The sequence below is a fragment of the Siphateles boraxobius genome, unplaced genomic scaffold (assembly GCF_051911475.1).
Source record: "Siphateles boraxobius isolate OS27281-9 unplaced genomic scaffold, OSU_SipBor_1 77, whole genome shotgun sequence".
Taxonomy (NCBI): Eukaryota; Metazoa; Chordata; class Actinopteri; order Cypriniformes; family Leuciscidae; genus Siphateles; species Siphateles boraxobius.
Window position 1 is genome coordinate 6,059,640 of NW_027509205.1, and position 22,541 is coordinate 6,082,180.

At 46.6% G+C, this 22,541-nt stretch overlaps 5 non-coding genes and 3 pseudogenes across 5 annotated transcripts; all 8 read right to left on the reverse strand.

The window, feature by feature from the left end:
• Nucleotides 1-294: 294 nt before the first annotated feature.
• Nucleotides 295-458, reverse strand: LOC143726738 (U1 spliceosomal RNA). Its single transcript, XR_013198971.1, has one exon. It is a non-coding gene; the product is annotated as a U1 spliceosomal RNA (small nuclear RNA).
• A 434-nt stretch (nt 459-892) lies between these two features.
• On the reverse strand, nt 893-1,068 carry LOC143727285 (U2 spliceosomal RNA; annotated as a pseudogene).
• A 6,593-nt stretch (nt 1,069-7,661) lies between these two features.
• Nucleotides 7,662-7,825, reverse strand: LOC143726739 (U1 spliceosomal RNA). The gene has a single exon (XR_013198972.1). It is a non-coding gene; the product is annotated as a U1 spliceosomal RNA (small nuclear RNA).
• A 434-nt stretch (nt 7,826-8,259) lies between these two features.
• On the reverse strand, nt 8,260-8,436 carry LOC143727346 (U2 spliceosomal RNA; annotated as a pseudogene).
• Nucleotides 8,437-15,023: 6,587 nt separating this feature from the next.
• Nucleotides 15,024-15,187, reverse strand: LOC143726740 (U1 spliceosomal RNA). The gene has a single exon (XR_013198973.1). It is a non-coding gene; the product is annotated as a U1 spliceosomal RNA (small nuclear RNA).
• Nucleotides 15,188-15,621: 434 nt separating this feature from the next.
• On the reverse strand, nt 15,622-15,812 carry LOC143727229 (U2 spliceosomal RNA). Its single transcript, XR_013199434.1, has one exon. It is a non-coding gene; the product is annotated as a U2 spliceosomal RNA (small nuclear RNA).
• Nucleotides 15,813-16,941: 1,129 nt separating this feature from the next.
• On the reverse strand, nt 16,942-17,105 carry LOC143726741 (U1 spliceosomal RNA). Its single transcript, XR_013198974.1, has one exon. It is a non-coding gene; the product is annotated as a U1 spliceosomal RNA (small nuclear RNA).
• A 434-nt stretch (nt 17,106-17,539) lies between these two features.
• On the reverse strand, nt 17,540-17,713 carry LOC143727377 (U2 spliceosomal RNA; annotated as a pseudogene).
• Nucleotides 17,714-22,541: the final 4,828 nt, after the last annotated feature.

A 22,541-nucleotide genomic window follows, 5' to 3' on the forward strand; every position in this document is an offset into this window, starting at 1 on the left:
GGTGATTTTTCACACATGCACAAGGTATTCATACCACATGATAGAACTCCTCATTCGGAACAACTTTGCTTCTAGGACCACTGCTGCCAATAAAAGCGCTGGTTGAATAATGGAGATTATTTGAAGAATGATGAAAAAAAAACTAAAAAACAGCCCTACTTTTGCAGACTGGTCCTAGGTTGAGAGTTTTACATCTCTCGATCAACCACTGCAGTTCAATTCCCTGGACTTCCTAGGTCGTTAACTACCAGAAGAAGAGGAACTCGAACAATCTGCTCTTTTAACCAGTGTGTCCAGGGGAGAGCGCGAACGCAGTCCCCCACTACCATAAATTATGCAGTCGAGATTCCCACATTTGGGGAATTCGCAGGGGTCAGCACAACCGGAGTGCAATGGCCGAGCCTCGCCCTGGGTGAACCACCTTCCTGATCATGGTGTCTCCCCTGCCAGGTAAGTATGAATTCCCAGGCCTCCCGTCAGAGGCACCGTGTCCCTCTCCGCAATCCTCACCAACGGTCGGACAATCAAACACACACCTGATTCAACTCATCAGCTCATTCGTAAAAACTCCAAGAGATAAGAGAGAGACATCAAAAACCTGCAGAGTCGGGCTCTTTTGCTGTTGTTGTTGTGGATGATGTTGTTTTCATGCTCCGGATCCATGAGCCAAAAATCAATTTCATACGCGGTCACCGGATAGTGGACGAATCAGATGTTAAACGAGATAAGAACAGAGTTGTTGTTTTTTTTTCCGTCTCACACCACCATTACCTGTATAGCATATGATCACCTACAACACCTTTAAAGCACCCATACACAGCAATATACGTTACTTCCATTAACACCTGCTGCCACACAAGACTAAAACATCTCTTTCATTGAACACAGTTTTTGGGGGTGCACCGTTCCCAGAAGTACTGCAATACCGGGTCGATGCGTGGAGTGGACGGAGCAAGCCCCTCTTCCATCTCCCAGTTCCAAAAATCAATTTAATATATGGTGCCCGGGTAGGGCACGTATCAGATATTAAACTGATAAGAACAGATTTTTCTTTCGAAAAAAGTTTATTGTCACATTGTTTCATTCCATTCTTTCAATATCCATTTTTTCCTTATAAAATCACATTTTTGCACATATCTTAAAACAACAAAAAGGACATAAGTTACAGTTAAAAATCAGTTATGTTGATGTGTTGTGTAAAAGTCCATGTATGTTGTGTGTTGTTTTAAAGTAAAGGTAAAATGGATTAAAATAAAATAGGAATGCAAATATAAAACAATAAAACAATTAAATATGCCAAATAAAACATCTCTTGTACAGGATCGAGGGTGAGTCCCTATCAAGAATGTCCATTCACTCCAGGTCTCCAGAACAGGCCCCAGACTCCTCGCTTCCAGTGCCCAGCGGAGATCCCCTCTCCTCCGGCCCGCTGGCCCGCTGTTCCCGTAGCCAGAGTGGTGAGGGTGCATCTACGGGCGGCCAGGTACGGTGGCGGCCGGGACCTTCTCCGTGTGACCTCGGCCCCCCCATCCGAATAACGACGTGCGGCCCACCCTGCAGCGTTGATGTTATCCTCTGCTCGCACGCGTGGAGGGGGACCGTCACGCGTTTCCCCACCAGCAGGTTTCTGGTGACCCAGATGGCATCCTTGATGTGGTTGAGGGTGAGCCAGAGCGAGGCAAACGTTGGTGGTGTCAACTCCTTCAAGCCCTGACCCACCCCCAGGATGGCGAGCTTATAGTCCACCTGGGCCCCACCCGCTGGCAGGCACGGGAAAAACAGGGGGCCTGTCTTGGCCCACAGGTCCCGCGCAGCGCCGCACTCCCAGAGCAGATGTTGAACGGTCTCCGGGGAACCACATCCGGACCGTGGGCAGGTGGAGTTTTTGGCCATGCCTCTGGAGTGCATGACCGCCCTGACCGGGAGGATCTCATGAGCCACCATCCACGACAGGTCCTTAAGCCTGTTCTGGAGAGCTGGGTGGGCTGCGTTCCTCCAAACGTCTTTGGCCTCACCTAGTGTGAGGCCTGGAACTGGACTCACCGATTCTCGATCCTGCACAAGAGAGACGAGAGACTTGTGATTAGTTAAAACAGTGGCATCATTTGTTTCTAAAAGATATTTCTTTAAAAATTTCTTAATAAAACTATGCTCTTTTGACAAATTAAAAGACACTGGACTTTTAAGATCAATGGGTAAAATTTTCAAACTTCTTAGGTATGACCCCATCCAGAATCGGGTCATGGCTGCTGTCTTGTGTTCTCTGGATGGGGTCAGTGCATACTGGATATGGAGGGCGGCAAAGCGGCTGCCTAAAAACAGGTGGGGGTCTGGGAGGCCTTTCCCGCCATTCTCTTTTTTCTTTTTAACGACCTCCCTCTTGATTCGTTCCCACTTGGACCCCCACAGGAAATAAAATACCGCCCTCTCCAACTTAGCCAGGAATCGTCTTGGGGGACTAAAAACAGAACAGACAAGTAAAATTAGTGGTAAAATCACTGCTTTAAAAATTAAAATCTTGCCTTCTAACGTCAGTTGTCTTAGTCCCCAAAAGCCCAGTCTTTGTCTGACTTTCCCTAACATGTCAGTCCAGTTTCCTGGTCCTCCACCCTCCCTGTCAAATTTTACTCCTAAAATTTTCAAATCCTTTTCTTTAAAATCCAAATCTAGTCCTCCTGTGTCCACGTCGCCCCACGGCCCGAAGAGCAGGGCCTCGGACTTACTCCTGTTAAGCTTGGCGCCCGAGGCCCGACCGTACCAGTCAGTCAAGTCCATTGCTCTTCGTACTGATAAAAAGTCAGTCGCTAAAAGGGTCACGTCATCCATATATAAAACGCAGGTCGCCGTCAGTCCACCAGTTCCTGGGATATCTAGTCCTTTAATCCATTTATCCCTTCTCAAGATCTGTGCCAGTGGCTCAATACAAGCCACATACAGAAGGGGAGATAAAGGACACCCCTGACGGACACCGCTGTGGATATTTACAGCTTTGGAAAGATGCCCATTTGCAAGAAATTTGCTGCTTAAGCCCTCATACAGCAGTCCCACCCAAGCTATAAACCTCTCTGGAAAGCCCATTTTTTGCAGTACCTGAAGGAGGTACTGGTGCGAGACCCGATCAAAAGCTTTTTCAAAGTCTAAATTTAGGACTACAAGCCTAATGTTTCTGTCTCTCGCATAACAGATGGCGTCTCTGATCAGTACCAGGCTGTCCGTGATCTTCCTGCCGGGCACAGCGCAAGCTTGATCCAGGTGGATTACGTCCTCTAAAACAGTCGACATGCGTGTAGCTAAAATCTTACTAAAAAGTTTACAATCATAATTTAAAAGAGTGATTGGTCGCCAGTTTCTCAAGTCAGTCTTGTCTCCTTTTTTGTACAGTAATGTAACTATCCCTACTCTAAAGCTGTCTGGAAGTCTGTCAAGAGTCTCAAATTCTTTAAAAACTGTAAGTAAGTCATGTGCTAAAATGTCCCAGAAAGTCAGATAAAACTCAAAGGGGAGTCCGTCCATGCCCGGGGACTTCCCCTTCTTAAAACCCTTTAAAGCTTTTTCCAATTCTAAAAGATTAAAATCCTGGGATAAAAGCACATCTGGACTCTTAACTTTTTTATCTAAAAACCCTAAAACTTCCTCTAAGATGCCATTGTGTACCTCTTTAGTGCCGTATAAATTACTGTAAAAACTTTCAATTTCCCCTAAAATCAGGTCAGTTGTATTTACTTCCCCCCCTCTAAAAGTTTTTAAAATATTGATCGACCCTCCCCGAGCTATTGTCTTTTTAAAAAAATACCTGGTACACTTCTCTCCTTCCTCTAACTCCCTTTCTCTACATCTTAAAATGACACCTTTGCTCTTTGTTTCAGACAGATCTGACATTTCTTTCTTTACTTCTTTTATTTCATTTGTAAAATCCAATCCATTGTTTAAAAGGTTAAAATATCTCTGCAGTCTTTTTTGCAACCCCATCATGCGTCTTTTTTCTTTATTCTTTTTTTCTTTTCCAATTTGTTTAAAAAACCGTCCTGTCCTTTGTTTCACCATCTCCCACCACTGTGCACGTGAGTCGTAAAAGTCCTGGAGGGTCTGCCATTGGCTGAACTGCTCCCTATACTCACTAACCACTTCCTCGTCCTCTAATAGGGAACAGTTCAGCTTCCACAGCCCTCCCCCTGCAGTCACACCCGTGGGGAGTGAAAGAGTGCAAGACAGCATCATGTGGTCGGAAAAAAAGAGGGGGGTCAATGTAGCATCGGTCGGCGGGAGGTCCCTGGTAAAAATATAGTCAATTCGAGAGGCTCTGGCACCGTCACCACTGAACCAGGTGAAGCCTTCCTCTCTTTGATGCATTGTTTTAAAACAGTCAACTAACTTAAAATCTTTGACTATATTTTGTAATAAAACCGATGTCTTGTCGACCTTAAAATCCTCTCCTACCCTCCTTCTGTCCTTTTTTGATAATACACAATTAAAATCCCCTGCTACCACTAGGGGAGCCCTGCCTAGCATGTGGGGTTGCAAGTCTTCTAAAAGCTCATACCTGTTATTTTTTTCAGTAAAACCATACATATTTAAAATGTTAAGATCCTTACCTAAAAAAGTCAGATTTGCTAAAATTGCCCGCCCGTCCCTCACCACAGTGCTGCCCTTCACCAAAAGGTTGGGATTTTTTATTAAAATAGCAACACCGTCATTTTTGTTAAAATTGGACCCACTCCAAATGGAAAATCCTGGGGTCCAAATCTCCTCCCACTTCCTGTAATTTGTTAAAAAGGGCAAACCACATTCTTGCAATAAAAACACATCTGACTTAAAAGTTTTTAAAAAGGATAACACACTCTGTGCTCGCAAAGTAGACCTCACACTTCTCACATTGATTGTAGAGATAGTGAGGGCCATGAGCAGTATGGTTAAAAATACAAGCATTAATAGAAGGATAAAACCAAAAGACTGCAGAAAGTTACATTAAAATCATGTTATGTCATGTAGCACTTGCTTCTCCCTTTCCCCAGAAAAACTGGGATCAGGAGGGCAAATGCTCGCCGCCTCAGAGTCCACAGAGAGAACCTCTTGTGGCTCCTTCGGTGACGATGTTCTAAGCTTAACGTGCAAAAAGGAGACTTCATTGGGAGATTCTGCGGGCCACATACGGTCTAGATCTAACGAAGAGGAACTATCTAGCCGATGCGATGCCCGCAGCCTTTTCTCCTCTGTTTGAAGCAGAGGAGATCTCGCAGACCTTTTTTGCACCTGAGCATTGGGGAGTGAACCCTCGGATTCACCCCCACTATCCACCACACTAACCTCCGATACGGTGTAGAGTGAGGAAGCCGTTGCATCCTCCTCCTCCTCCTCCATTTTGTTTTCACTTCTCTCTTGTTGGGGAACGGCTTCCTCACTCTGTTCGCTGTTAAAACTTGACTCCGCCCCTGTGGCCGCCCCACTTCCTTCCTCCTGCCCACTCCCTGAGGCTGGCTGGGAAATAGAATTTCCCGCCAAAACCTCAGGGACCGCCTCCTCCTTCCTTTGCTCTTTTGTTTGTTCCACATGTGGGGCGGCCATTTTGTTGCCTTTCAGTTTGTTGGCAAAACTTTTAGGGCAATCTCTGTAGAGATGGGATGACTCCCCACAGAGGTTGCACCGCCTGCCATTGGTACACTCTTCAAAAGTATGACCAATTTCTCTGCATTTCCCACATATCATTTCCTGGCATGCTTCAGCTAAGTGCCCAAACTTTCCACATTTTCTACATAATTTGGGCATACCCTGGTAGTGAATGTAGCCTCTGTTCTCACCCAACACAATCATAGAAGGCAGATGCTTCAGGCCCTGGTAGCCCCCAGCGTCTTCCCATTGTTTAATGGGAATTCGCCAGGAGCATGTCCAAATACCATCCTCATCTAAAACCTTGACTGGCTGGCTTCGAACTGTGCAAAATCTGCCCAGCCAGACACAAATGTCCTCCCCAGTCACTGTCTCATTAAACATTCTAACAATCACAGTTTTAAGTGTGTTGTCAGAGAGCTTTTCAACAGTAAACATGGACAGCTGGGATTTAGCTACTTCAAATCTGTGCCAGAAATCATTCAGGTGGGAAACCGCTCTAAAACTAACATCAAATCCTTTGTTCAGGGGCAGAGTCACGATGCAATTCAGATCATCAGGTTTAAAATTTAGAGTTTTTTGGATCAGCTTCCTGGAGAAGTCAAGACGTGACATCCCCAGGAGCTTCCCCTCAACTTCTTTGAATAAAAAACGCACGCTGTGGTGCCTCCTCATGCCGGCACGGGCAGCCGACATGGTGGAGACACCAACAGCCTAAAACTTTAAAAAACAATAAATAAATAAATAAATAGATAAAAAGGTCTTACCTTAAAACAGAACCGGAATAAAAGCAGCTGGATCAATGTACCTCTCAAAAGTTTGGGGCTCAAGTCACTGAAGGACCCAAGCCGGAAAAACCTCCAAGAGGCGATCGCTGTCTCTACCCTAGGACCAGACACTTGATCTTAGCCAAAAGGCCGAGAAGCGATGACACAATGACGCAGAGGCGGGGGAGCCGTCAAAGGCCACGCCCACCTGGGCCGTGGCGAGAGGGTCTAAAGGTCGCCAGCAAACAAGCTCAGCTCACAGCAATACAAGCTCAGCTTGACTGTTGACACCGAAAATGGATCACAGCAGAGCGCACAACACGACACTTTGGAGTGCAACCTGGGATTTTGGACCAACAAACATTCTGCCCTAAAAGTGAGCGGGCAGACCAAAGCGTACGTCGTAGAGACTTGAAACTCTTGAGGGATGGTAGTACCCGCCCGGTCTACAACATCACCAAGGCTCGGCCCAATCGGCCCCAAGGTGGCGCTGCAGCGATCAGAAGTACGAAATGCCTCGTAACTCCTGAACCGTCCGTCGCAGACCCAAGTGTCTTACATCACCGGAATCCTTGGCTCGGGCCGAACAAGACGCAGGCCTCGGATTCGATGGTTGCGCTGGCGAGATTTTCGGGTATTTGGGATTTTGTGAAAAAGCTACTTTTGCACACTAGTCCTAGGTCTTTCGCCCGATCTGACCCAAACCGGTGCAGAAAGATTCCCTGGAGTCTGATTGCCGACAGCGATGGGGAAAAAAGTCGGAATTTCGATTCACGTTGGCGACGGGACGCCAAAACGTTGGGAGTGGGCGAGGCGGGCTTTACTTAAATGGCCATAACTCTCCAACGGAATGAGACAATTACACCCAAGTCGGTACACCTGTGCACGGGCTCAGCCTGTGCTCAGGTGAAAAGGGATGTGGCGACTGGCCACTTGGTGGCGCTGTAAACAGTAAAAACAACAACATGAATACGGCCATAGGCGACTGTATGTCAGGTGATTTTTCACACATGCACAAGGTATTAATACCACATGATAGAACTCCTCATTCGGAACAACTTTGCTTCTAGGACCACTGCTGCCAATAAAAGCGCTGGTTGAATAATGGAGATTATTTGAAGAATGATGAAAAAAAAAACTAAAAAACAGCCCTACTTTTGCAGACTGGTCCTAGGTTGAGAGTTTTACATCTCTCGATCAACCACTGCAGTTCAATTCCCTGGACTTCCTAGGTCGTTAACTACCAGAAGAAGAGGAACTCGAACAATCTGCTCTTTTAACCAGTGTGTCCAGGGGAGAGCGCGAACGCAGTCCCCCACTACCATAAATTATGCAGTCGAGATTCCCACATTTGGGGAATTCGCAGGGGTCAGCACAACCGGAGTGCAATGGCCGAGCCTCGCCCTGGGTGAACCACCTTCCTGATCATGGTGTCTCCCCTGCCAGGTAAGTATGAATTCCCAGGCCTCCCGTCAGAGGCACCGTGTCCCTCTCCGCAATCCTCACCAACGGTCGGACAATCAAACACACACCTGATTCAACTCATCAGCTCATTCGTAAAAACTCCAAGAGATAAGAGAGAGACATCAAAAACCTGCAGAGTCGGGCTCTTTTGCTGTTGTTGTTGTGGATGATGTTGTTTTCATGCTCCGGATCCATGAGCCAAAAATCAATTTCATACGCGGTCACCGGATAGTGGACGAATCAGATGTTAAACGAGATAAGAACAGAGTTGTTGTTTTTTTTTCCCTCTCACACCACCATTACCTGTATAGCATATGATCACCTACAACACCTTTAAAGCACCCATACACAGCAATATACGTTACTTCCATTAACACCTGCTGCCACACAAGACTAAAACATCTCTTTCATTGAACACAGTTTTTGGGGGTGCACCGTTCCCAGAAGTACTGCAATACCGGGTCGATGCGTGGAGTGGACGGAGCAAGCCCCTCTTCCATCTCCCAGTTCCAAAAATCAATTTAATATATGGTGCCCGGGTAGGGCACGTATCAGATATTAAACTGATAAGAACAGATTTTTTTTCTTTCGAAAAAAGTTTATTGTCACATTGTTTCATTCCATTCTTTCAATATCCATTTTTTCCTTATAAAATCACATTTTTGCACATATCTTAAAACAACAAAAAGGACATAAGTTACAGTTAAAAATCAGTTATGTTGATGTGTTGTGTAAAAGTCCATGTATGTTGTGTGTTGTTTTAAAGTAAAGGTAAAATGGATTAAAATAAAATAGGAATGCAAATATAAAACAATAAAACAATAAAATATGCCAAATAAAACATCTCTTGTACAGGATCGAGGGTGAGTCCCTATCAAGAATGTCCATTCACTCCAGGTCTCCAGAACAGGCCCCAGACTCCTCGCTTCCAGTGCCCAGCGGAGATCCCCTCTCCTCCGGCCCGCTGGCCCGCTGTTCCCGTAGCCAGAGTGGTGAGGGTGCATCTACGGGCGGCCAGGTACGGTGGCGGCCGGGACCTTCTCCGTGTGACCTCGGCCCCCCCATCCGAATAACGACGTGCGGCCCACCCTGCAGCGTTGATGTTATCCTCTGCTCGCACGCGTGGAGGGGGACCGTCACGCGTTTCCCCACCAGCAGGTTTCTGGTGACCCAGATGGCATCCTTGATGTGGTTGAGGGTGAGCCAGAGCGAGGCAAACGTTGGTGGTGTCAACTCCTTCAAGCCCTGACCCACCCCCAGGATGGCGAGCTTATAGTCCACCTGGGCCCCACCCGCTGGCAGGCACGGGAAAAACAGGGGGCCTGTCTTGGCCCACAGGTCCCGCGCAGCGCCGCACTCCCAGAGCAGATGTTGAACGGTCTCCGGGGAACCACATCCGGACCGTGGGCAGGTGGAGTTTTTGGCCATGCCTCTGGAGTGCATGACCGCCCTGACCGGGAGGATCTCATGAGCCACCATCCACGACAGGTCCTTAAGCCTGTTCTGGAGAGCTGGGTGGGCTGCGTTCCTCCAAACGTCTTTGGCCTCACCTAGTGTGAGGCCTGGAACTGGACTCACCGATTCTCGATCCTGCACAAGAGAGACGAGAGACTTGTGATTAGTTAAAACAGTGGCATCATTTGTTTCTAAAAGATATTTCTTTAAAAATTTCTTAATAAAACTATGCTCTTTTGACAAATTAAAAGACACTGGACTTTTAAGATCAATGGGTAAAATTTTCAAACTTCTTAGGTATGACCCCATCCAGAATCGGGTCATGGCTGCTGTCTTGTGTTCTCTGGATGGGGTCAGTGCATACTGGATATGGAGGGCGGCAAAGCGGCTGCCTAAAAACAGGTGGGGGTCTGGGAGGCCTTTCCCGCCATTCTCTTTTTTCTTTTTAACGACCTCCCTCTTGATTCGTTCCCACTTGGACCCCCACAGGAAATAAAATACCGCCCTCTCCAACTTAACCAGGAATCGTCTTGGGGGACTAAAAACAGAACAGACAAGTAAAATTAGTGGTAAAATCACTGCTTTAAAAATTAAAATCTTGCCTTCTAACGTCAGTTGTCTTAGTCCCCAAAAGCCCAGTCTTTGTCTGACTTTCCCTAACATGTCAGTCCAGTTTCCTGGTCCTCCACCCTCCCTGTCAAATTTTACTCCTAAAATTTTCAAATCCTTTTCTTTAAAATCCAAATCTAGTCCTCCTGTGTCCACGTCGCCCCACGGCCCGAAGAGCAGGGCCTCGGACTTACTCCTGTTAAGCTTGGCGCCCGAGGCCCGACCGTACCAGTCAGTCAAGTCCATTGCTCTTCGTACTGATAAAAAGTCAGTCGCTAAAAGGGTCACGTCATCCATATATAAAACGCAGGTCGCCGTCAGTCCACCAGTTCCTGGGATATCTAGTCCTTTAATCCATTTATCCCTTCTCAAGATCTGTGCCAGTGGCTCAATACAAGCCACATACAGAAGGGGAGATAAAGGACACCCCTGACGGACACCGCTGTGGATATTTACAGCTTTGGAAAGATGCCCATTTGCAAGAAATTTGCTGCTTAAGCCCTCATACAGCAGTCCCACCCAAGCTATAAACCTCTCTGGAAAGCCCATTTTTTGCAGTACCTGAAGGAGGTACTGGTGCGAGACCCGATCAAAAGCTTTTTCAAAGTCTAAATTTAGGACTACAAGCCTAATGTTTCTGTCTCTCGCATAACAGATGGCGTCTCTGATCAGTACCAGGCTGTCCGTGATCTTCCTGCCGGGCACAGCGCAAGCTTGATCCAGGTGGATTACGTCCTCTAAAACAGTCGACATGCGTGTAGCTAAAATCTTACTAAAAAGTTTACAATCATAATTTAAAAGAGTGATTGGTCGCCAGTTTCTCAAGTCAGTCTTGTCTCCTTTTTTGTACAGTAATGTAACTATCCCTACTCTAAAGCTGTCTGGAAGTCTGTCAAGAGTCTCAAATTCTTTAAAAACTGTAAGTAAGTCATGTGCTAAAATGTCCCAGAAAGTCAGATAAAACTCAAAGGGGAGTCCGTCCATGCCCGGGGACTTCCCCTTCTTAAAACCCTTTAAAGCTTTTTCCAATTCTAAAAGATTAAAATCCTGGGATAAAAGCACATCTGGACTCTTAACTTTTTTATCTAAAAACCCTAAAACTTCCTCTAAGATGCCATTGTGTACCTCTTTAGTGCCGTATAAATTACTGTAAAAACTTTCAATTTCCCCTAAAATCAGGTCAGTTGTATTTACTTCCCCCCCTCTAAAAGTTTTTAAAATATTGATCGACCCTCCCCGAGCTATTGTCTTTTTAAAAAAATACCTGGTACACTTCTCTCCTTCCTCTAACTCCCTTTCTCTACATCTTAAAATGACACCTTTGCTCTTTGTTTCAGACAGATCTGACATTTCTTTCTTTACTTCTTTTATTTCATTTGTAAAATCCAATCCATTGTTTAAAAGGTTAAAATATCTCTGCAGTCTTTTTTGCAACCCCATCATGCGTCTTTTTTCTTTATTCTTTTTTTCTTTTCCAATTTGTTTAAAAAACCGTCCTGTCCTTTGTTTCACCATCTCCCACCACTGTGCACGTGAGTCGTAAAAGTCCTGGAGGGTCTGCCATTGGCTGAACTGCTCCCTATACTCACTAACCACTTCCTCGTCCTCTAATAGGGAACAGTTCAGCTTCCACAGCCCTCCCCCTGCAGTCACACCCGTGGGGAGTGAAAGAGTGCAAGACAGCATCATGTGGTCGGAAAAAAAGAGGGGGGTCAATGTAGCATCGGTCGGCGGGAGGTCCCTGGTAAAAATATAGTCAATTCGAGAGGCTCTGGCACCGTCACCACTGAACCAGGTGAAGCCTTCCTCTCTTTGATGCATTGTTTTAAAACAGTCAACTAACTTAAAATCTTTGACTATATTTTGTAATAAAACCGATGTCTTGTCGACCTTAAAATCCTCTCCTACCCTCCTTCTGTCCTTTTTTGATAATACACAATTAAAATCCCCTGCTACCACTAGGGGAGCCCTGCCTAGCATGTGGGGTTGCAAGTCTTCTAAAAGCTCATACCTGTTATTTTTTTCAGTAAAACCATACATATTTAAAATGTTAAGATCCTTACCTAAAAAAGTCAGATTTGCTAAAATTGCCCGCCCGTCCCTCACCACAGTGCTGCCCTTCACCAAAAGGTTGGGATTTTTTATTAAAATAGCAACACCGTCATTTTTGTTAAAATTGGACCCACTCCAAATGGAAAATCCTGGGGTCCAAATCTCCTCCCACTTCCTGTAATTTGTTAAAAAGGGCAAACCACATTCTTGCAATAAAAACACATCTGACTTAAAAGTTTTTAAAAAGGATAACACACTCTGTGCTCGCAAAGTAGACCTCACACTTCTCACATTGATTGTAGAGATAGTGAGGGCCATGAGCAGTATGGTTAAAAATACAAGCATTAATAGAAGGATAAAACCAAAAGACTGCAGAAAGTTACATTAAAATCATGTTATGTCATGTAGCACTTGCTTCTCCCTTTCCCCAGAAAAACTGGGATCAGGAGGGCAAATGCTCGCCGCCTCAGAGTCCACAGAGAGAACCTCTTGTGGCTCCTTCGGTGACGATGTTCTAAGCTTAACGTGCAAAAAGGAGACTTCATTGGGAGATTCTGCGGGCCACATACGGTCTAGATCTAACGAAGAGGAACTATCTAGCCGATGCGATGCCCGCAGCCTTTTCTCCTCTGTTTGAAGCAGAGGAGATCTCGCAGACCTTTTTTGCACCTGAGCATTGGGGAGTGAACCCTCGGATTCACCCCCACTATCCACCACACTAACCTCCGATACGGTGTAGAGTGAGGAAGCCGTTGCATCCTCCTCCTCCTCCTCCATTTTGTTTTCACTTCTCTCTTGTTGGGGAACGGCTTCCTCACTCTGTTCGCTGTTAAAACTTGACTCCGCCCCTGTGGCCGCCCCACTTCCTTCCTCCTGCCCACTCCCTGAGGCTGGCTGGGAAATAGAATTTCCCGCCAAAACCTCAGGGACCGCCTCCTCCTTCCTTTGCTCTTTTGTTTGTTCCACATGTGGGGCGGCCATTTTGTTGCCTTTCAGTTTGTTGGCAAAACTTTTAGGGCAATCTCTGTAGAGATGGGATGACTCCCCACAGAGGTTGCACCGCCTGCCATTGGTACACTCTTCAAAAGTATGACCAATTTCTCTGCATTTCCCACATATCATTTCCTGGCATGCTTCAGCTAAGTGCCCAAACTTTCCACATTTTCTACATAATTTGGGCATACCCTGGTAGTGAATGTAGCCTCTGTTCTCACCCAACACAATCATAGAAGGCAGATGCTTCAGGCCCTGGTAGCCCCCAGCGTCTTCCCATTGTTTAATGGGAATTCGCCAGGAGCATGTCCAAATACCATCCTCATCTAAAACCTTGACTGGCTGGCTTCGAACTGTGCAAAATCTGCCCAGCCAGACACAAATGTCCTCCCCAGTCACTGTCTCATTAAACATTCTAACAATCACAGTTTTAAGTGTGTTGTCAGAGAGCTTTTCAACAGTAAACATGGACAGCTGGGATTTAGCTACTTCAAATCTGTGCCAGAAATCATTCAGGTGGGAAACCGCTCTAAAACTAACATCAAATCCTTTGTTCAGGGGCAGAGTCACGATGCAATTCAGATCATCAGGTTTAAAATTTAGAGTTTTTTGGATCAGCTTCCTGGAGAAGTCAAGACGTGACATCCCCAGGAGCTTCCCCTCAACTTCTTTGAATAAAAAACGCACGCTGTGGTGCCTCCTCATGCCGGCACGGGCAGCCGACATGGTGGAGACACCAACAGCCTAAAACTTTAAAAAACAATAAATAAATAAATAAATAGATAAAAAGGTCTTACCTTAAAACAGAACCGGAATAAAAGCAGCTGGATCAATGTACCTCTCAAAAGTTTGGGGCTCAAGTCACTGAAGGACCCAAGCCGGAAAAACCTCCAAGAGGCGATCGCTGTCTCTACCCTAGGACCAGACACTTGATCTTAGCCAAAAGGCCGAGAAGCGATGACACAATGACGCAGAGGCGGGGGAGCCGTCAAAGGCCACGCCCACCTGGGCCGTGGCGAGAGGGTCTAAAGGTCGCCAACAAACAAGCTCAGCTCACAGCAATACAAGCTCAGCTTGACTGTTGACACCGAAAATGGATCACAGCAGAGCGCACAACACGACACTTTGGAGTGCAACCTGGGATTTTGGACCAACAAACATTCTGCCCTAAAAGTGAGCGGGCAGACCAAAGCGTACGTCGTAGAGACTTGAAACTCTTGAGGGATGGTAGTACCCGCCCGGTCTACAACATCACCAAGGCTCGGCCCCAAGGTGGCGCTGCAGCGATCAGAAGTACGAAATGCCTCGTAACTCCTGAACCGTCCGTCGCAGACCCAAGTGTCTTACATCACCGGAATCCTTGGCTCGGGCCGAACAAGACGCAGGCCTCGGATTTGATGGTTGCGCTGGGGAGATTTTCGGGTATTTGGGATTTTGTGAAAAAGCTACTTTTGCACACTAGTCCTAGGTCTTTCGCCCGATCTGACCCAAACCGGTGCAGAAAGATTCCCTGGAGTCTGATTGCCGACAGCGATGGGGAAAAAAGTCGGAATTTCGATTCACGTTGGCGACGGGACGCCAAAACGTTGGGAGTGGGCGAGGCGGGCTTTACTTAAATGGCCATAACTCTCCAACGGAATGAGACAATTACACCCAAGTCGGTACACCTGTGCACGGGCTCAGCCTGTGCTCAGGTGAAAAGGGATGTGGCGACTGGCCACTTGGTGGCGCTGTAAACAGTAAAAACAACAACATGAATACGGCCATAGGCGACTGTATGTCAGGTGATTTTTCACACATGCACAAGGTATTCATACCACATGATAGAACTCCTCATTCGGAACAACTTTGCTTCTAGGACCACTACTGCCAATAAAAGCGCTGGTTGAATAATGGAGATTATTTGAAGAATGATGAAAAAAATAAACTAAAAAACAGCCCTACTTTTGCAGACTGGTCCTAGGTTGAGAGTTTTACATCTCTCGATCAACCACTGCAGTTCAATTCTCTGGACTTCCTAGGTCGTTAACTACCAGAAGAAGAGGAACTCGAACAATCTGCTCTTTTAACCAGTGTGTCCAGGGGAGAGCGCGAACGCAGTCCCCCACTACCATAAATTATGCAGTCGAGATTCCCACATTTGGGGAATTCGCAGGGGTCAGCACAACCGGAGTGCAATGGCCGAGCCTCGCCCTGGGTGAACCACCTTCCTGATCATGGTGTCTCCCCTGCCAGGTAAGTATGAATTCCCAGGCCTCCCGTCAGAGGAACCGTGTCCCTCTCCGCAATCCTCACCAACGGTCGGACAATCAAACACACACCTGATTCAACTCATCAGCTCATTCGTAAAAACTCCAAGAGATAAGAGAGAGACATCAAAAACCTGCAGAGTCGGGCTCTTTTGCTGTTGTTGTTGTGGATGATGTTGTTTTCATGCTCCGGATCCATGAGCCAAAAATCAATTTCATACGCGGTCACCGGATAGTGGACGAATCAGATGTTAAACGAGATAAGAACAGAGTTGTTGTTTTTTTTTCCCTCTCACACCACCATTACCTGTATAGCATATGATCACCTACAACACCTTTAAAGCACCCATACACAGCAATATACGTTACTTCCATTAACACCTGCTGCCACACAAGACTAAAACATCTCTTTCATTGAACACAGTTTTTGGGGGTGCACCGTTCCCAGAAGTACTGCAATACCGGGTCGATGCGTGGAGTGGACGGAGCAAGCCCCTCTTCCATCTCCCAGTTCCAAAAATCAATTTAATATATGGTGCCTGGGTAGGGCACGTATCAGATATTAAACTGATAAGAACAGATACTACACTTGATCTTAGCCAAAAGGCCGAGAAGCGATGACACAATGACGCAGAGGCGGGGGAGCCGTCAAAGGCCACGCCCACCTGGGCCGTGGCGAGAGGGTCTAAAGGTCGCCAACAAACAAGCTCAGCTCACAGCAATACAAGCTCAGCTTGACTGTTGACACCGAAAATGGATCACAGCAGAGCGCACAACACGACACTTTGGAGTGCAACCTGGGATTTTGGACCAACAAACATTCTGCCCTAAAAGTGAGCGGGCAGACCAAAGCGTACGTCGTAGAGACTTGAAACTCTTGAGGGATGGTAGTACCCGCCCGGTCTACAACATCACCAAGGCTCGGCCCAATCGGCCCCAAGGTGGCGCTGCAGCGATCAGAAGTACGAAATGCCTCGTAACTCCTGAACCGTCCGTCGCAGACCCAAGTGTCTTACATCACCGGAATCCTTGGCTCGGGCCGAACAAGACGCAGGCCTCGGATTCGATGGTTGCGCTGGCGAGATTTTCGGGTATTTGGGATTTTGTGAAAAAGCTACTTTTGCACACTAGTCCTAGGTCTTTCGCCCGATCTGACCCAAACCGGTGCAGAAAGATTCCCTGGAGTCTGATTGCCGACAGCGATGGGGAAAAAAGTCGGAATTTCGATTCACGTTGGCGACGGGACGCCAAAACGTTGGGAGTGGGCGAGGCGGGCTTTACTTAAATGGCCATAACTCTCCAACGGAATGAGACAATTACACCCAAGTCGGTACACCTGTGCACGGGCTCAGCCTGTGCTCAGGTGAAAAGGGATGTGGCGACTGGCCACTTGGTGGCGCTGTAAACAGTAAAAACAACAACATGAATACGGCCATAGGCGACTGTATGTCAGGTGATTTTTCACACATGCACAAGGTATTCATACCACATGATAGAACTCCTCATTCGGAACAACTTTGCTTCTAGGACCACTACTGCCAATAAAAGCGCTGGTTGAATAATGGAGATTATTTGAAGAATGATGAAAAAAATAAACTAAAAAACAGCCCTACTTTTGCAGACTGGTCCTAGGTTGAGAGTTTTACATCTCTCGATCAACCACTGCAGTTCAATTCTCTGGACTTCCTAGGTCGTTAACTACCAGAAGAAGAGGAACTCGAACAATCTGCTCTTTTAACCAGTGTGTCCAGGGGAGAGCGCGAACGCAGTCCCCCACTACCATAAATTATGCAGTCGAGATTCCCACATTTGGGGAATTCGCAGGGGTCAGCACAACCGGAGTGCAATGGCCGAGCCTCGCCCTGGGTGAACCACCTTCCTGATCATGGTGTCTCCCCTGCCAGGTAAGTATGAATTCCCAGGCCTCCCGTCAGAGGAACCGTGTCCCTCTCCGCAATCCTCACCAACGGTCGGACAATCAAACACACACCTGATTCAACTCATCAGCTCATTCGTAAAAACTCCAAGAGATAAGAGAGAGACATCAAAAACCTGCAGAGTCGGGCTCTTTTGCTGTTGTTGTTGTGGATGATGTTGTTTTCATGCTCCGGATCCATGAGCCAAAAATCAATTTCATACGCGGTCACCGGATAGTGGACGAATCAGATGTTAAACGAGATAAGAACAGAGTTGTTGTTTTTTTTTCCCTCTCACACCACCATTACCTGTATAGCATATGATCACCTACAACACCTTTAAAGCACCCATACACAGCAATATACGTTACTTCCATTAACACCTGCTGCCACACAAGACTAAAACATCTCTTTCATTGAACACAGTTTTTGGGGGTGCACCGTTCCCAGAAGTACTGCAATACCGGGTCGATGCGTGGAGTGGACGGAGCAAGCCCCTCTTCCATCTCCCAGTTCCAAAAATCAATTTAATATATGGTGCCCGGGTAGGGCACGTATCAGATATTAAACTGATAAGAACAGATTTTTTTCGAAAAAAGTTTATTGTCACATTGTTTCATTCCATTCTTTCAATATCCATTTTTTCCTTATAAAATCACATTTTTGCACATATCTTAAAACAACAAAAAGGACATAAGTTACAGTTAAAAATCAGTTATGTTGATGTGTTGTGTAAAAGTCCATGTATGTTGTGTGTTGTTTTAAAGTAAAGGTAAAATGGATTAAAATAAAATAGGAATGCAAATATAAAACAATAAAACAATAAAATATGCCAAATAAAACATCTCTTGTACAGGATCGAGGGTGAGTCCCTATCAAGATTGTCCATTCACTCCAGGTCTCCAGAACAGGCCCCAGACTCCCCGCTTCTGGTGCCCAGCGGAGATCCCCTCTCCTCCGGCCCGCTGGCCCGCTGTTCCCGTAGCCGGTGTGGTGAGGGTGCATCTACGGGCGGCCAGGGTCGGTGGCGGCCGGGACCTTCTACGTGTGACCCCGGCCCCCCCATCCGAATAACGACGTGCGGCCCACCCTGCAGCGTTGATCTTATTTTCTGCTCGCACGCGTGGAGGGGGACCGTCACGCGTTTCCCCACCAGCAGATTTCTGGTGACCCAGATGGCATCCTTGATCACGTTTAGGGTGAGCCAGAGCGAGGAAAATTTTGGTTGTGTCAGCTCCTTCAAGCCCTGACCCACCCCCAGGATGGCGAGCTTGTAGTCCACCTGGGCCCCACCCGCTGGCAGGCACGGGAAAAACAGGGGGCCGGTCTTGGCCCACAGGTCCCGCGCTTCGCCGCACTCCCAGAGCAGATGTCGAACGGTCTCCGGGGAACCACATCCGGACCGTGGGCAGGTGGAGTTTTTGGCCATGCCTCTGGAGTGCATAACCGCCCTGACTGGGAGGATCTCATGAGCCACCATCCACGACAAGTCTTTAAGCCTGTTCTGGAGAGCTGGGTGGGCTGCGTTCCTCCAAACATCTTTGGCCTCACCTAGTGTGAGGCCTGGAACCGGGCTCACCGATTCTCGATCCTGCACAAGAGAGATAAGAGACTTATGGTTAGTTAAAATGGTGGCATCATTTGTCTCTAAAAGATATTTCTTTAAAAATTTCTTAATAAAACTATGCTCTTTTGACAAATTAAAAGACACAGGACTTTTAAGATCAATGGGTAAAATTTTCAAAGTTCTTAGGTATGACCCCATCCAGAATCGGGTCATGGCTGCTGTCTTGTGTTCTCTGGATGGGGTCAGTGCGTACTGGATGTGGAGGGCGGCAAAGCGGCTGCCTAAAAACAGGTGGGGGTCTGGGAGGCCTTTCCCGCCATTCTCTTTTTTCTTTTTGACGACCTCCCTCTTTAGTCGTTCCCACTTGGACCCCCACAGGAAATAAAATACCGCCCTCTCCAGGTTGGCCAGGAATCGTCTTGGGGGACTAAAAACAGAACAGACAAGTAAAATCAGTGGTAAAATCACAGCTTTAAAAATTAAAATCTTGCCTTCAAACGTCAATTGTCTCAGTCCCCAAAAGCCCAGTCTTTGCCTGACTTTCCCTAACATGTCAGTCCAGTTTCCTTGTCCTCCACCCTCTCTGTCAAATTTTACACCTAAAATTTTCAAATCATTGTCTTTAAAATCCAAATCTAGTCCAACTGTGTCCACGTTCCCCCACGGCCCGAAGAGCTGGGCCTCGGACTTACTCCTATTGAGCTTGGCGCCCGAGGCCCGACCGTACCAGTCAGTCAAGTCCATTGCTCTTCGTACTGATAAAAGGTCAGTCGCTAAAAGGGTCACGTCATCCATATATAAAACAGATGATAAGAACAGATTTTTTCTTTCGAAAAAAGTTTATTGTCACATTGTTTCATTCCATTCTTTCAATATCCATTTTTTCCTTATAAAATCACATTTTTGCACATATCTTAAAACAACAAAAAGGACATAAGTTACAGTTAAAAATCAGTTATGTTGATGTGTTGTGTAAAAGTCCATGTATGTTGTGTGTTGTTTTAAAGTAAAGGTAAAATGGATTAAAATAAAATAGGAATGCAAATATAAAACAATAAAACAATAAAATATGCCAAATAAAACATCTCTTGTACAGGATCGAGGGTGAGTCCCTATCAAGATTGTCCATTCACTCCAGGTCTCCAGAACAGGCCCCAGACTCCCCGCTTCTGGTGCCCAGCGGAGATCCCCTCTCCTCCGGCCCGCTGGCCCGCTGTTCCCGTAGCCGGTGTGGTGAGGGTGCATCTACGGGCGGCCAGGGTCGGTGGCGGCCGGGACCTTCTACGTGTGACCCCGGCCCCCCCATCCGAATAACGACGTGCGGCCCACCCTGCAGCGTTGATCTTATTTTCTGCTCGCACGCGTGGAGGGGGACCGTCACGCGTTTCCCCACCAGCAGATTTCTGGTGACCCAGATGGCATCCTTGATCACGTTTAGGGTGAGCCAGAGCGAGGAAAATTTTGGTTGTGTCAGCTCCTTCAAGCCCTGACCCACCCCCAGGATGGCGAGCTTGTAGTCCACCTGGGCCCCACCCGCTGGCAGGCACGGGAAAAACAGGGGGCCGGTCTTGGCCCACAGGTCCCGCGCTTCGCCGCACTCCCAGAGCAGATGTCGAACGGTCTCCGGGGAACCACATCCGGACCGTGGGCAGGTGGAGTTTTTGGCCATGCCTCTGGAGTGCATAACCGCCCTGACCGGGAGGATCTCATGAGCCACCATCCACGACAAGTCTTTAAGCCTGTTCTGGAGAGCTGGGTGGGCTGCGTTCCTCCAAACATCTTTGGCCTCACCTAGTGTGAGGCCTGGAACCGGGCTCACCGATTCTCGATCCTGCACAAGAGAGATAAGAGACTTATGGTTAGTTAAAATGGTGGCATCATTTGTCTCTAAAAGATATTTCTTTAAAAATTTCTTAATAAAACTATGCTCTTTTGACAAATTAAAAGACACAGGACTTTTAAGATCAATGGGTAAAATTTTCAAAGTTCTTAGGTATGACCCCATCCAGAATCGGGTCATGGCTGCTGTCTTGTGTTCTCTGGATGGGGTCAGTGCGTACTGGATGTGGAGGGCGGCAAAGCGGCTGCCTAAAAACAGGTGGGGGTCTGGGAGGCCTTTCCCGCCATTCTCTTTTTTCTTTTTGACGACCTCCCTCTTTAGTCGTTCCCACTTGGACCCCCACAGGAAATAAAATACCGCCCTCTCCAGGTTGGCCAGGAATCGTCTTGGGGGACTAAAAACAGAACAGACAAGTAAAATCAGTGGTAAAATCACAGCTTTAAAAATTAAAATCTTGCCTTCAAACGTCAATTGTCTCAGTCCCCAAAAGCCCAGTCTTTGCCTGACTTTCCCTAACATGTCAGTCCAGTTTCCTTGTCCTCCACCCTCTCTGTCAAATTTTACACCTAAAATTTTCAAATCATTGTCTTTAAAATCCAAATCTAGTCCAACTGTGTCCACGTTCCCCCACGGCCCGAAGAGCTGGGCCTCGGACTTACTCCTATTGAGCTTGGCGCCCGAGGCCCGACCGTACCAGTCAGTCAAGTCCATTGCTCTTCGTACTGATAAAAGGTCAGTCGCTAAAAGGGTCACGTCATCCATATATAAAACACAGGTCGTCGTCAGTCCACCAGTCCCTGGGATGTCTAGTCCTTTAATCCATTTATCCCTTCTCAAGATTTGTGCCAGTGGCTCAATACAAGCCACATACAGAAGGGGAGATAAAGGACACCCCTGACGGACGCCGCTGTAGAGTTTTACAGCTTTGGATAAATGCCCGTTAACCAAAATTCTGCTAGACAGATCGTTGTACAGCAGTCCCACCCAGGCTATAAACCTCCCAGGAAACCCCATTTTTTCCAGTACCTGGAACAGGTACTGGTGCGAGACGCGATCAAAGGCTTTTTCGAAATCTAAATTTAGGACTACTAGCCGAATGTTTCTGTCTCTCGCAAAACAGATGGCGTCTCTGATCAGTACCAGGCTGTCCGTGATCTTCCTGCCGGGCACAGCGCATGCTTGATCCAGGTGGATTACGTCCTCTAAAACAGTCGACATACGTGTAGCTAAAATCTTACTAAAAAGTTTACAATCATAATTTAAAAGAGTGATTGGTCGCCAGTTTCTCAGGTCAGTCTTGTCCCCTTTTTTGTATAGTAATGTAACTATCCCTACTCTAAAGCTGTCTGGAAGTCTGTCAAGAGTCTCAAGTTCTTTAAAAACTGTCAATAAGTCGTGTGCTAAAATGTCCCAGAAAGTCAGATAAAACTCAAAGGGGAGTCCATCCAAGCCTGGGGACTTCCCCTTTTTAAAACCTTTTAGCGCTTTGTGCATTTCTAAAAGAGTAAAATCTTGGGATAAAAGCACATCTGGACTCTTTACCTTTTTGTCTAAAAACCCTAAAACTTCCTCTAAGATGCCATTGTGTACCTCTTTAGTGCTGTATAAATTATTGTAAAAACTTTCAATTTCCCCTAAAATCAGATCTGTTGTATTTACCTCCCCACCTGTAAAAGTTTTTAAAGTATTAATTGACCCTCCCCGTGTTATTGTCTTTTTAAAAAAATATCTAGTACACTTTTCCCCTTCTTCTATTTCTCTCTCCTTACATCTTAAAATGACACCTTTAGTCTTTGTTTCGGACAAATCTGACATTTCTTTCTTTACTTCTTTAATTTCTTCTGTAAAATCCAATCCACTGTTTAAAAGGTTAAAATATCTCTGCAGTCTTTTTTGCAGCCCCATCATGCGTCTTTTTTCTTTATTCTTTTTTTCTTTTCCAATTTGTTTAAAAAACCGTCCTGTCCTTTGTTTCACCATCTCCCACCACTGTGCACGTGAGTCGAAAAAGTCTTGGAGGGTCTG